Raw genomic sequence first — 12,087 nt, 5'->3', positions numbered from 1 at the left:
GATGAAGCGGTCAATAGGCTCAGTTGAATTAACTAATGAGTTCGAACGATGTCGTTACTCAAAGCGAATCGATCACACCAGTACTTTGTAATTTGTTTATTAATGAAGTAGTCTCGTAAGTCGTAACCGTAATGAGGCAACAGTGCTCTGCATAAAAAGCTTGGGAGCGCCTAGATGTATTAGTAAACAGCACACGAAATGTTCCCAATAAGTTTTTTTGTAAGAGCATTAAAATACAATGATTTTCAAAAATGGCATTAAATGCAATGCTTCATTCTAGTAACAAAAAGAAAATCTATTAAATTAAACATACCAAACTACACACACTTCCACTGAATTGAACTTTTTTGAAGTCCGCACCAGGTATTTCTAAAGCATTCCAGCTTTATATAAAAGTTGCGAAATAATAGGCCATGGCGAATGAGTACAGGCCGCGCTACATGCTCATTGATCACGTGACCCGGTAGCAGTGGCGCTGTTGGTACAGGGCGTATTATAAGGGATTTTCACTGGGTCGGCAATCACAATTAGGGGCGGCATTTTGCACTCATAGGGGCGGCACTTGGCATCTGAGAGGGGGCGGCATACCTACTGATATTTACTGACCAAAAAAGACATGTTCGACGGTTCTTTTATAAATCTTTCTAAGTAATGATTTCAGATTCAACCTAAGCTCAGCGGTATTACGTTTATTTTTCCGGGATATAGTATTTCTCTCATCATAATGCGATAAATGAACTATAATTTGACTACAAAAAATAATTTTAAAATTTTAACTGAGGTCAAGTTCATGACCTCACCAGAAATAAAACATGTTGCATACCAGTCGATCCGTATCGTCAGCTTAAAATATTCACGGTGTTTTATGGCTCTATCTAGAACAGTGGTCAGCAGGTCGCACGAGTGGTGCCCACTTTATGGGCGCTGGACGGGGCCATTACCCCCACTTGTCATACCCAATTGCTTACACGGCAAGGGTCGCTGATATTCGGCCATATCCTTTGACGCCTCTATTTTTATGCATAGGTATAAATAAAATGCAACACAATTAACTCTCTTTTTTATGGAGAGGGAGAGCGGGTGGAGTAAGGATGAACTCGTACATTTTTTATTTGTTAGTTACTCGCGTAATGAACAGCGTATTGCAACGATATATTCATCCCTCCCCCCCCCCCAAGTTAATGAATGTTATACCTAACTACTCAAACATTTTCGTGAACCCAGTGACATTGTCATTGAGTTTTTGAAATTTGAATGACCTTCACTCGGTAACTTTTTCTCCGGCTCGGCCGGCGGACAAAACGCAAGCGAAGACAATGCGGGGAGTCCGGTGCTCTACCAACTGAGCTACGGAACAGGCAAATGCTCACCATAGATATACCGACTGAACCATCCCTTTATAACTTCAGCGATTGATAAGACAAACAGTGTGTAACTGTATATATAAAATGTAAGTCTCGAAATTGCGATGTGTCGCCACGTGTCCTCTGGTATTTCACACGCCAACGACACTTATTTAGCCGGATGATAGACAAGGACTGTAGGAGAACGATGGGTAGATCAGGATGGTGAGGAAGACGCCAGCCGCTGCCCGATTCCAGCCTCTCGATGGCGAGACCACTGTAATCGGACAGATCAACCGATACTCCGGCGCCTCGATGGCAAGGTTAGCCGGAGCCGACTGGTCGCACCCCTGTCTGAGCGGAGACCCCGCACCCGAGCCTCGATGGCAAGACCCGGGGAACGAGTTTAAGCTCAGTGACTCGATGGCGAGACACTGTGGCCGCCTCCCTCACACACCCCGGAAGAGGCCGTGTTATGATTCCCGGATGAAAGGAAATGATCGGCTACTCGCACGCTATGAAGACTCGCTGCTGTTCACTGTCCCGTCCCTTTTTCCACTGGTCCAGCTCCTCTCCACACCAATTAAGATATTTCACTTGCTATATTGTGCACCACCACCACACCACAGCCAGAGCACCACTTCCACCCACACAGCGAGCACTTCCCCGCCAAGCATCCAGAACGAACTCCCTCGAGCCCCGTGCGCCGACCCGAGGTCACCTCGCCGGCGCCCCGAGGGCAGGAGCCCACACAACCAATCACGGGGCCGCTTACAATGAGCCAGCTCAGTGCCGGCATAGCCCCGAGCGCCACGTGGTCGGCCGGCCGCCGCATGGCCCGCTCGGTGGTCCCGGGCGGCCCGGCCTGCAGCCGCCGGTGCTAACATCCCCCCGCACCGTGTTGCACTGCAGGGCAACACTCACGAAAGGTAACCGGCGTGCTGCCGTACACATCGCGTCGCTAACACATACTCGTATAAACCATTTCACATTCCAACAAATACCGATGCTATTTCTTGAAACACCAGCAAGTATAACATGACACAGAAGAAAGAAAAACACACTTCAAATTCGTTAAGCAACGATTAATGATGGGGATCAGAACGGTGGGGATATACAACTTTGTATATCCCCACCGACGCACCAAGGCAACTGGCGACGTCGTCGCTGCTAGACGAATCGCTACCGCCCAAACCAGGGCTGAAAAAAGCTGCCATTGTGCCATTGTAAATGGTGACAAAATATGATGTGCCCGGTGACAAATATTGTGACTGAGAGGCTGCATTCTTGTCGCATACTCATATTGACTGCATCTTGCATAGGGCCTGTAACACGCGAGCAAGTAGGAGCATGCATTTGTTATACCTTCTACTTGCATCTCTACATTTCTTTGTCAAAAGTTGCATCTCTACCGTCCCTCAACGTTTGAGCTCGATATGTGTTCTATGAGCAGAATCAGCAAAACTCTCACGTAAGCAAAGTGGTCCGGCTGAGAAACGAGCCAGTGCGGTCCCATGCTAACGCAATGCAATGGTGACACAGTCACCATTTGTCGCCATTCTGTCACCAACGCTCATTGGTCCGCCAGGCCGAAATTACTGCGTACGGACAAACAGAACAGTGTTTTGCTTTGCTCTATAGATGGCCTTGGCAAATTTTTGAATAGCAGTAGAAGCAGTAGAAGTATAACAATAAGAAGCGTTTGAGGCAAGCATGCGAGTTGATGCGTTTTGTTAAGATTTTGATACAGCCTTGCCAGATTACTTGTGATTTGTCCTTTGTGATTTATCTGTGACTGGACCAGAACAAGTGCCTTATTTTATCAAGTCGGCGGCCCATCACAATCTACGTTTTTTGGTGGGGTGAGTTCAAGTTGGGTGAACTGTAACCCAGCTTTTTTCAAGGAGCCAAAACCAAATGTGTTGGGGTGGCCACCAGGAGGAAAACCAGTCAAATATAAAGAATTTGATGGCAGTGTAATCCCTGCACTGATGACACATTAGGTACTCACTCCACTAGGCACTATGATGTCATCAGCCTCATGATATTGATAGGTGCCAGTTAATATCCTCCAAAAACAAAAATGAACTTTGAAATCTAGTTGTCTGTTGCCTTTATCATTATATTACATTTTCTCCCATCAGTCTGAGATACGTACTTACCTTGGTGGTTAAAGTACCTACCTACCCTAAGGCCAATTGATTTTATAATGATGCTAGATCAAGCTTCTGCTAGTTCATTCGCACATCATAAAATACACAAAATGTTTTTCCTTTTAAAATTTTCTTTCCAAAATTTCAAATTTGTTGGTTTTCTGCAAATGTGGCAAATTGTGGAATGGATAAATTTACTTGCGGAATTTCTTTTGAAGTTACATGTTGAGGGAGTATCAATCCATTGAATGCATTTCATGGACTATGCATTTTTCCTTTGCATGGTGTCATGGTGAAATTGCCTTTTTGCACCCTAGCCTAGGCTCATCTTCTTCTTCTTCTTCTTCTTAGCTTTTAGTTCCACCCAAGGCGTTCCACCCATCGGATGCACCATTAGGTTATCCTCACTGCTGGCTGCTCAAAATTCAATAAAAACCACACCATATTATCACAAGCCATATATCAACCTAGAAACTTGTTGACATAATCATTCACTCCTTAAAAACAGCTACACCTCAAGCAAAAACAACAAAACCTAATCTAAGCTGACCTAAGCTTACCTAATGTAACCTAACCTTACCTGAATCAACATGTGCAGAAATGTTTTGTGTAAAAAAGTATTCTTAGTATTGTGTAGTTTTTTTTTCAAGCTAAGGAGGATGGTTCCTTTCCTTTGATATCTTTATTTTCTCAATTTCTCCAGTTTTTAGAGGGGTGCAAAAAGTAAAATTAGATAGGTATAGCCCTATGTATGGCTGGGTAGGCAGTGGGCTTGGTGTGCCACAAAGGACCTTAATCTCCCAGCCTGCATCTTTTTATATTTTCAATTCACCACCTAGACACTGCATCAGTGATGCATTGTATAATATATGCACCCTTTATTGATTAGTTAGGCAGAAAGTGACAAATTTTCCAATAGCTAATATTTAATAAACATGGTAGGTATTTATTCATTGATTCATTTGCCAACAAATATAATGGCCAATAATTGTGGATACCACCAGACTGGAAAAGTACAAGTTAAGCCGAATATGTCCGGCGTAGTGGCGAGATTGTCCCGGAAATTTTAGCGCACGTCCGGCGTAACTTCGTATACGCTGAATTCAGCGCATGGCGGCCGCTGAATTTTTCGGCGAATGGCGTTCACCGAAATTTTCGGCACGCTGGTCGATCTAGCAACACATTCGCCCCGCGGGCGGCTCTGGAGAGGCTCGGGACGTCTGTTCGGGACGAGACGTCCCCAATGCTCCGACTCACGTCGTCGCGTGCTCCGACTCACGAGCCGCCCTGAGTACTCAGTGGAGGAGCGGCCGCCGTGAGGCCTCCACCCTCGGCGCTGAGATAGGTATGGGAGACCTTGTTGAACATCGCCGAGGGTCGTGAAGTAATCCTGCAGCGGGTTCCTGCCCAAGTTTCTGCCTACTGCGGGATCGAGGGAAATGAGAGCGCTGACGACCTGGCGAAACAAGGGGCCGCCCTGCCCTCGGACGCCCGCTCGCTGACCCGGGTGGTTCGTTGTGCGGCCTCGCGTCAAATGGCGCGACAACTGGTCCGAGTTACCATTCAAGTCACTTCTAGCTAGCACGCTGCCACTCCCCATCCCCGGAGAGGATCGGGAGGACACCGACCGGGAGGATGCCGTTTCGGTGCACCTGATGAGGGCGGGCCCTGGTCGGCTGTCTCCCCTCCGCGGCGTGCCAGCAGTGCCCGGACAAGCGATGCCCGTCGCGTTTTGCGCCGAGTGCCGAGAAGGCTGATGTGCTGGAGCACGTGCTGCTCCGCTGTCCAGCCCTCGCTGGCGCCCATGCCAGCCTCGAACACACCGCTCCGCCGATTTTTGTGGCCCTGGAACTTCTGGCCTGAACCTTGTTCCACGGCACGATACAGTGCGCTACACGTAGTGTGGTATTGGATCAACTAGTTGATTCAGACGTTCAAACATGGGAGAGCGCTCAAGGCTCCGGGACGCTCTGTCTGGTTGATATAGCCTTAGTCGGTAGATGTGCACACGTGCTTTAAATATAAGTGTATTATTTTTGGCACAAATAGGCACCCAACTTTCGGCGCAAATCGTGCAGAAACTTATGCGCAAAATCCCTTGCGCCGAATTTCAGCGCATGAGGGCCTCACGGGCGTCCGGCGTATTGCAAGGGTGTTTTCCAGTCTGGTGGGGACAGGCCGGAAAGATGAACAGAATCAATAGGGGCAATCCAGCTTGACAAAAAGTGATATTATTGTCCTTTTCTGCACTTTCGTATGATGTTCTCTTGAGGCATATTGTTTCCTAAATTCATGGGTTGTAGTGTTCCTTTGGTTATATGAAGCTCCTTTGAAGTGTTCCTTTGGTTTGGTCCTTTGGTGATGGGTTGAAGTGTTCCTTTGGTTATATGAAGCTCCTTTATGAAGCTTCCTTTGGCTCATATGAAGCAGGGATTTCGCATTCATTACATCATGGTGTACCTATAATAATTGCGGAAATTGCCATTATGCAGTGATGTACTTCAAGATTTGTTGACGAGATTCTCTCTCCTCAAGAGTTGTGAAACTTGAAATATAATTACGAGCGCCCTTAAAGCTGCTTTTCTCTCGTTTATTTCACCTATTTCACTACGTCGGCTTCAAACAGTAGCCGACACCCTTTCATCGCCCGGATGCTTTCGCTTTCGGTGTTTCGATTGGAAACGCCCATGGAGGCGTGCACCGTAAATATTGGTCAGTTGTATACGTTGCAGATGCTGCGATGCGCTTTTTTGTGTGAGTAACATGAACATTCTAGCGAACATCACATCTGCATCCGTGAGACATTAAAGAGTCATTGTGTTTGAAATTTTTCATACATATGAGATGCTGCGCATTGGTGACCTAATTGTGCAATCAATGTCAGCTGAAGTTCTAGAATCGTCATACAATCTTGAATTGTTCGTATTTTAGCGCTTGAAGGCGTGGAATTGGTGACAAACCCATGGTGACAAATTGTTGGGCTCCAACTCCCAATGGTGACACACCGAGGATGTTTCCCAGCCCTGGCCCAAACAGAAACCGCCATATCCGAGGAAGCTACCGCCCGAGCTCATGTAGCCGAGGAGGTTACCGCCGGCGCCACCCGTGCTGAGGCGGCTGAGGAGGCCACCGCCGCCTGCGCCGAGGCCGCTGCAGCGCTCGCGGAGGCTAATGCCTCCCATGTTGGAGATGGAGAGACGCTGGAGAGCCTCCAGACTTAGAGGACCCTTGGTCCTACAGCGCTTGAAAGCGTTGTTTCAGGATTGTGTATTTCCCGCTGGTTTATCTCACGGTTGCGGAGATGCCTATGTGTTGTCTCTCCCAGCCCCTCGATGGCGAGGCCACTGGGAGCAGACGGAAGGGTCGATGGTTCGGCCTCTCGTTGGCGAGATGACCTGGGCGTCATTTGATTCTGACGCCAAAGTCACTGACAGTCTTCTTCTAGGAAGCATAGTTTGATCGCAGGTCTGGTGTAGGTTCTCCCGCCAGAGGTTCTCAGTTCAGCAGACCTCACTATGCCGTCTTCTCCAGGAAATACTCTTGTGATACGAGCCAATGGCCACGACCCCCTGGGCATATTTGTGTCTGTCATGAGAACCAGATCCCCCACGCGTAAGTTTCTGGTTTCTCGGTGCCACTTGCTTCTGCGCGACAAAGTAGGCACGTATTCTCGCGTCCATCTCCGCCACACGTGCTCAGCGACTGCTTGAGCTTGTCTCCAACGCCGACGACTGCTCAAGTCTCCGTTTCTTGTCAGAGCTGGTGCTAGATGATGAGACGCGTGACCCAACAGAAAGTGATTGGGTGTGAGCGCCTCGGCGTCAGTTGGGTCGGAGCTTACGTAGGTAAGCGGCCGACTGTTCACCATGTGTTCAACTTCTGCAAACACGGTCAGCAGAACTTCGTCCGTCAATACCTGTGAGCCGACTACGACTTGCATGCACGTCTTTACAGATCTGACCATGCGCTCCCACACCCCACCCATGTGACTTGCGGCTGGTGGATTGAAGCGCCAGTCAATTTCGTAGGAACTCAGTTTCTCTGGCATCTGCGCCAGGACCCCTCGGAGCTCTTGACGAAGCTCACGGTTGCTGCCGACGAAGTTTGTCCCACGGTCTGAGAAGATGACTTCCGGCTGCGATCTGCGAGCAAAGAATCTTCTGAGGGCCATGATACAACTGTCTGTATCTAATGAGTGAGCCACTTCTAGATGTACAGCTCGCGTCGCCAGACAAGTCACCAACAGTCCGTATCGGGTCTCTGTTTTCCTGAATCTTTTCACATGCAGCGGCCCGAAGAAGTCAACACCAGCGTTTCGAAATGGCCGTCCAGCTTCGAGTCTCTCCCGAGGGAGATCGGCCATCCGCGGTGGCACAGGGGCGGCCCTGCGACGGCGACAGAAGGAGCAGTCACGAAGCTGCGCCTTAATGGCTGAGCGTCCTTGCGGAATCCAGTACTTCTGGCGCACCAAGTTCAGCGTGTGCTCAGCTCCTGCATGACCATGACGAGTGTGTTCGTGCTTGATGACAAGCCGAGCCAGCTCACTTTGCCGTGGAAGGATGATTGGGTGTTTGGCTTCCTCCGAGATGCATGCCTTGCCGATGCGTCCCCCGACTCTGATCAGGCCGTCCTCGTCCTGAAACGGGGCCAGAGGAAGCAGAGAACTGGACGTAGGCAGCGGCCGTTGCTGCGTCAGACAGCGTACTTCTTCAGCGTAGGACTGCGCCTGTTCCTTGGCAACGACCCACACCTCCGCTGCTTGCAGTTCCGAACGTGAGAGTGGTCCGGTGGCCTTCGGCAGCTGTCCTGGAAGACATGCCTTCATGTTGCGCGTAAAGCGCATCATCCATCCAACGACTCGCTTGAACTTCCCCCAGGATGAAAACCTCGCTGGAATCGGTTCCTCTGGTGTGCACTTCGTAGTCGTGAATACCAGCGCATCCCGCATCTCTTCATCCTGTGCCAGCTGGGCTAGCTCCTCTTGGGGTGGCCACTGGCTGACGTCCTCCCTCAAGAAGGTGGGACCCGTCAGCCACCTGCCGTCCTGACTGAGCATGAGCACCGAAACCCCTCTGGAACAGTCGTCAGCGGGGTTGAGCTTCCCAGGAACGTGGAGCCAGCACACGTTGTGGGTCAGCTCGTGAATCTCAGCCAGTCGGTTGGCCACGAAGGTCTTGAACCGTCGGGTTACATTACCAAGGTACTGCTGAACGACCTTGCTGTCCGTCCAGCAGAAGATGTCATCCGGTGGCTGAGTGATCTCCCCGAGGACGGTAGCCACCAGACGCGCTCCAAGAACGGCTGCTTGCAGCTCCAGACGGACAATTGATAGTCGCTTCAGTGGAGCGACTCGGCACTTGCCGATCAGGAAGCGACAGTGGTGTAACCCATCGCTCGAAGTTGTCCTCCAGTATGCCACAGCGCCGAACGCACTCTCTGACGCATCGCAGAACACATGAAGTTGGCGTCGCAGTGTCCCTGGGCCGCTGGGGTTCACGCAGCGTTGCATCACGACTTCGTTCAGCTTCTCTGCTTCACTCAGCCACTCCAACCATTGGCTCAGCTCAGGTTCGGGTAGTGGCTCGTCCCACTCCAGATGTTTCCACCAGAGTCGCTGCATCATCATCTTTGCTCTCACGGTAACAGGAGCAGCAATCCCCCGAGGGTCAAAGATCGTTGACACTTTGCTGAGCACACCACGCTTGGTTGCACTCACTTCTTTGGCTTGGAGACGAAACCCCAATGTGTCCCCGTCTTCCTCCCATGTGATGCCCAGCGTCTTTTCAGCGGTGTGCGAGCTCCTGAGACATAGGCTCGCAGAGGCGCTGGCTCTCTCACTCTCTGGAACGCCTTTCAGCACAGCGGAGGAACTGCTTCTCCACTTCGTGAGGTGAAAGCCTCCTCTCTCCAGTGCCTCCTTCACGTCAGCGTACAGCTGTTTGGCGGCGTCTTCCGTCATGCAAGAGAACAGGCAATCGTCCATGTAGAACGACTTTGCCAGTTGCTCGGGACTTCTGCTGAGAACCTTGTCTGTCTCCGCTCCATAGTCCAGAAGTGCCTTTCTCAGCACGTAGTTGGCCGTTGCCGGTGATGACTTCGCGCCAAAGATGACCACCTCCATCTGATAGACATCGGGCTTGCGGTGTCGCTCCATATCTCGCCATAGAAAGCTCGATGCAGGCTGGTCTTCTGTCCGGATCCTCACCTGATGATACATCTGCTTGATGTCCGCTGTCACAGCGATCAGACCTTCCCTGAAGCGCATGATCACCCCAGGAAGGCTTTGTAGTAGATCTGGACCTGTGATGAGCTTCGAGTTCAGTGATACACCTTGGTATGTTGCCGCAGCGTCGAAGACGATTCTCAGCTTCCCTGACTTGTTCGGGTTCACTACTGCGTGGTGTGGCAGATACCAACGCTTCTCCTTCGGTTCGTCCGCTTCTTCTGCTGAGAGCTTCCTTGCGTGACCATCCTTCACATATCCGTCGATGATGGCTTGGTACCTTGAAGCCAGTTCTGGCTGCTTGTCGAGTTTCCTCTCAATGGACTGAAGACGTCGGTATGCTTGGTTCCAGTTGTCCGGTAACATCGGTTCGTCTTCACCCCACAGAAGTCCAGCTTCATATCTGTACCCCACCTTCCTGGTCTGCTGATCCAAGATTCGCATAGCTCTGAGATCTTCTTGAGATCGTGCATCAGAGCTGTTGATCATGGTGCCGAAGGCCTCGGTCGTCCACCAGTCTTGGACCAACTCTTGCAGACCCTCCAGAGCGTCTTCGGGAGCACGTCGACGCACGAACATGACTTGCCGCATTGTGCTGCTTGGAATCAGGGTGGATATCGATCCCGTCAGGGTCCAGCCAAAGTCTGTCCGGATAGCGACGGGCATTCTGGGGCCTTCCACCCTGACCTCTCGCTGCAGCACAGCTTCCAAAATGTTGGCACCAAGTAGAAGCTCGACGTGTGCGCCGTTGTACTGCTGTAGGTCCGGGTCCTGCAAGGGCTTCCACCTGCGAAGCTGTCTGCTGCTCACGCTGGGCGGGGACACGTTCAACCTTGGCACAGACCACACCTCGGGCACGACGATTCGATTGCTGTTGGTTGCTGTGCTCAGAGGACTGACCGTCAGCTGAACTCGAAGAGACGACTGTCTGGTACCGCTTCCTTCGATGTTCTGTAGCTGCAGATTCTCTCGGACTCCAGGGACCCCAACCTCTTCCAAGACATCTTCACAGCAGAGCGATGTCTGCGCTCCCGGGTCCAGCAGTGCTATTACATCTCTCTCCCCGTTTGGGCCGTGAATCCGCACCGGCACCAACTGCAGCAGTGTGTCTGTCGTCTCTGTGAGAGCCGTGCCGACGATGCGACTTCCTCCTCGTGCCTCTGTTTTTGGTTCTGTTTGGTTTTCTTCATCACCAGCAGCGCTTCTGTCCACATGTATGAGTCGGTGATGAGATGCATTACATCCATTCAAGTTGCATCGTCTTGCAGAGCGGCAATCCCTCATGAAGTGGCCCTTGTTCAGGCAGCCCCAACACAGTCGTTCCTTGCTCACTACGACCAGCCTCTCCTCCACCGTCTTCGACTTGAACTCCGTGCAATCCTGAAGCTTGTGCTGATCCTTGCACAGGACACAGAACCAGCGACGTCGGTTGTTTTCCGTCTGGGAAGACGTAGCCGACGTAGTCAGAGTTGTTCGTCGCGCCGAGGTCTCCCGTGCACTCGCGGATGGCCTTTTTCTTTCTGGATCGCGGTTATGGTTGGCCGAGTTTCTGAAGATGGCAGTCTCTGTCTCCAGCCACTTGCTGAAGATCTCCAGATCGGGCTGCTTGGGATGCATCTGATGCACTTCTCGTCCCCACTGGTAGGACAACTCCGCAGGAAGCTTCAATACCACTCGACGCAGATTCTCGATGGCTCTCAGATCATTGTAGTGGTTCAGAGCGCGCAGCGTCAGCACAGTGTTGCTGACAGCTGAACTGAACCTCTCCACTGAGGCGATGTTGTTGATTGAAGGAGCTGGAGTCGCAAACATGGAACTGAGATATGCTTGACTGATGTCGCCTTCTCGACCGAAACGCTCGTGCAGCCTTGCCAACGCCTGGTGATACATCTTGCCATCGAACAAGAATCCCTCGATGGCTTGATGGGCAACTCCATCTACTGCTTGTTGTAGATGCGCCATCCGCTCCGTGTCAGAGAGAGACGCCTGATCGTGAACCAGTGCTCTGAAGAGACTGATCCAGCGCGGCCACTCACTTGGTTCGCCTGTGAACCGCGGTAAATTAAGACGTGGAACACTGTTGGTAAAAGCTGACATCCCAGGAGGTGGATGCCCGTGCTTCTCCTGCCCTTTGCTGTTTGATGTCCAGTTGTCTGGGTTCAGAGATGAACCATCCACCTCCACTTCAGGAGCAGCCTTAGGTCCTTGTGGTCTTGGACCAGGCACATTGTCGGGCACGCTCGTGCAATGCGGTGGTTCGGCGGCTTGATCTACCCCCATACCTTCAGCAGATCCCTTTCTTCCTTTGACAGCCGCTTCGTCGAAATCATGCCGACGATCCCAGTTCAATTCGTCTTCCGCAGCCTGA

At 51.0% G+C, this 12,087-nt stretch overlaps 1 protein-coding gene across 1 annotated transcript in view; it reads right to left on the bottom strand.

Moving 5' to 3' along the window:
• LOC122374579 overlaps positions 1–12,087 on the bottom strand; it is a gene marked incomplete at its 3' end in the record, with an annotated part of 46,616 nt that overhangs the window by 16,148 nt on the left and 18,381 nt on the right. The gene's annotated exons all lie outside the window — the stretch shown is intronic.

Source organism: Amphibalanus amphitrite, unplaced genomic scaffold (assembly GCF_019059575.1).
Source record: "Amphibalanus amphitrite isolate SeventyFive unplaced genomic scaffold, NRLGWU_Aamphi_draft 001677F_arrow, whole genome shotgun sequence".
Classification (NCBI taxonomy): domain Eukaryota; kingdom Metazoa; phylum Arthropoda; class Thecostraca; order Balanomorpha; family Balanidae; genus Amphibalanus; species Amphibalanus amphitrite.
This window is presented reverse-complemented; position numbering and strand designations above follow the sequence as displayed.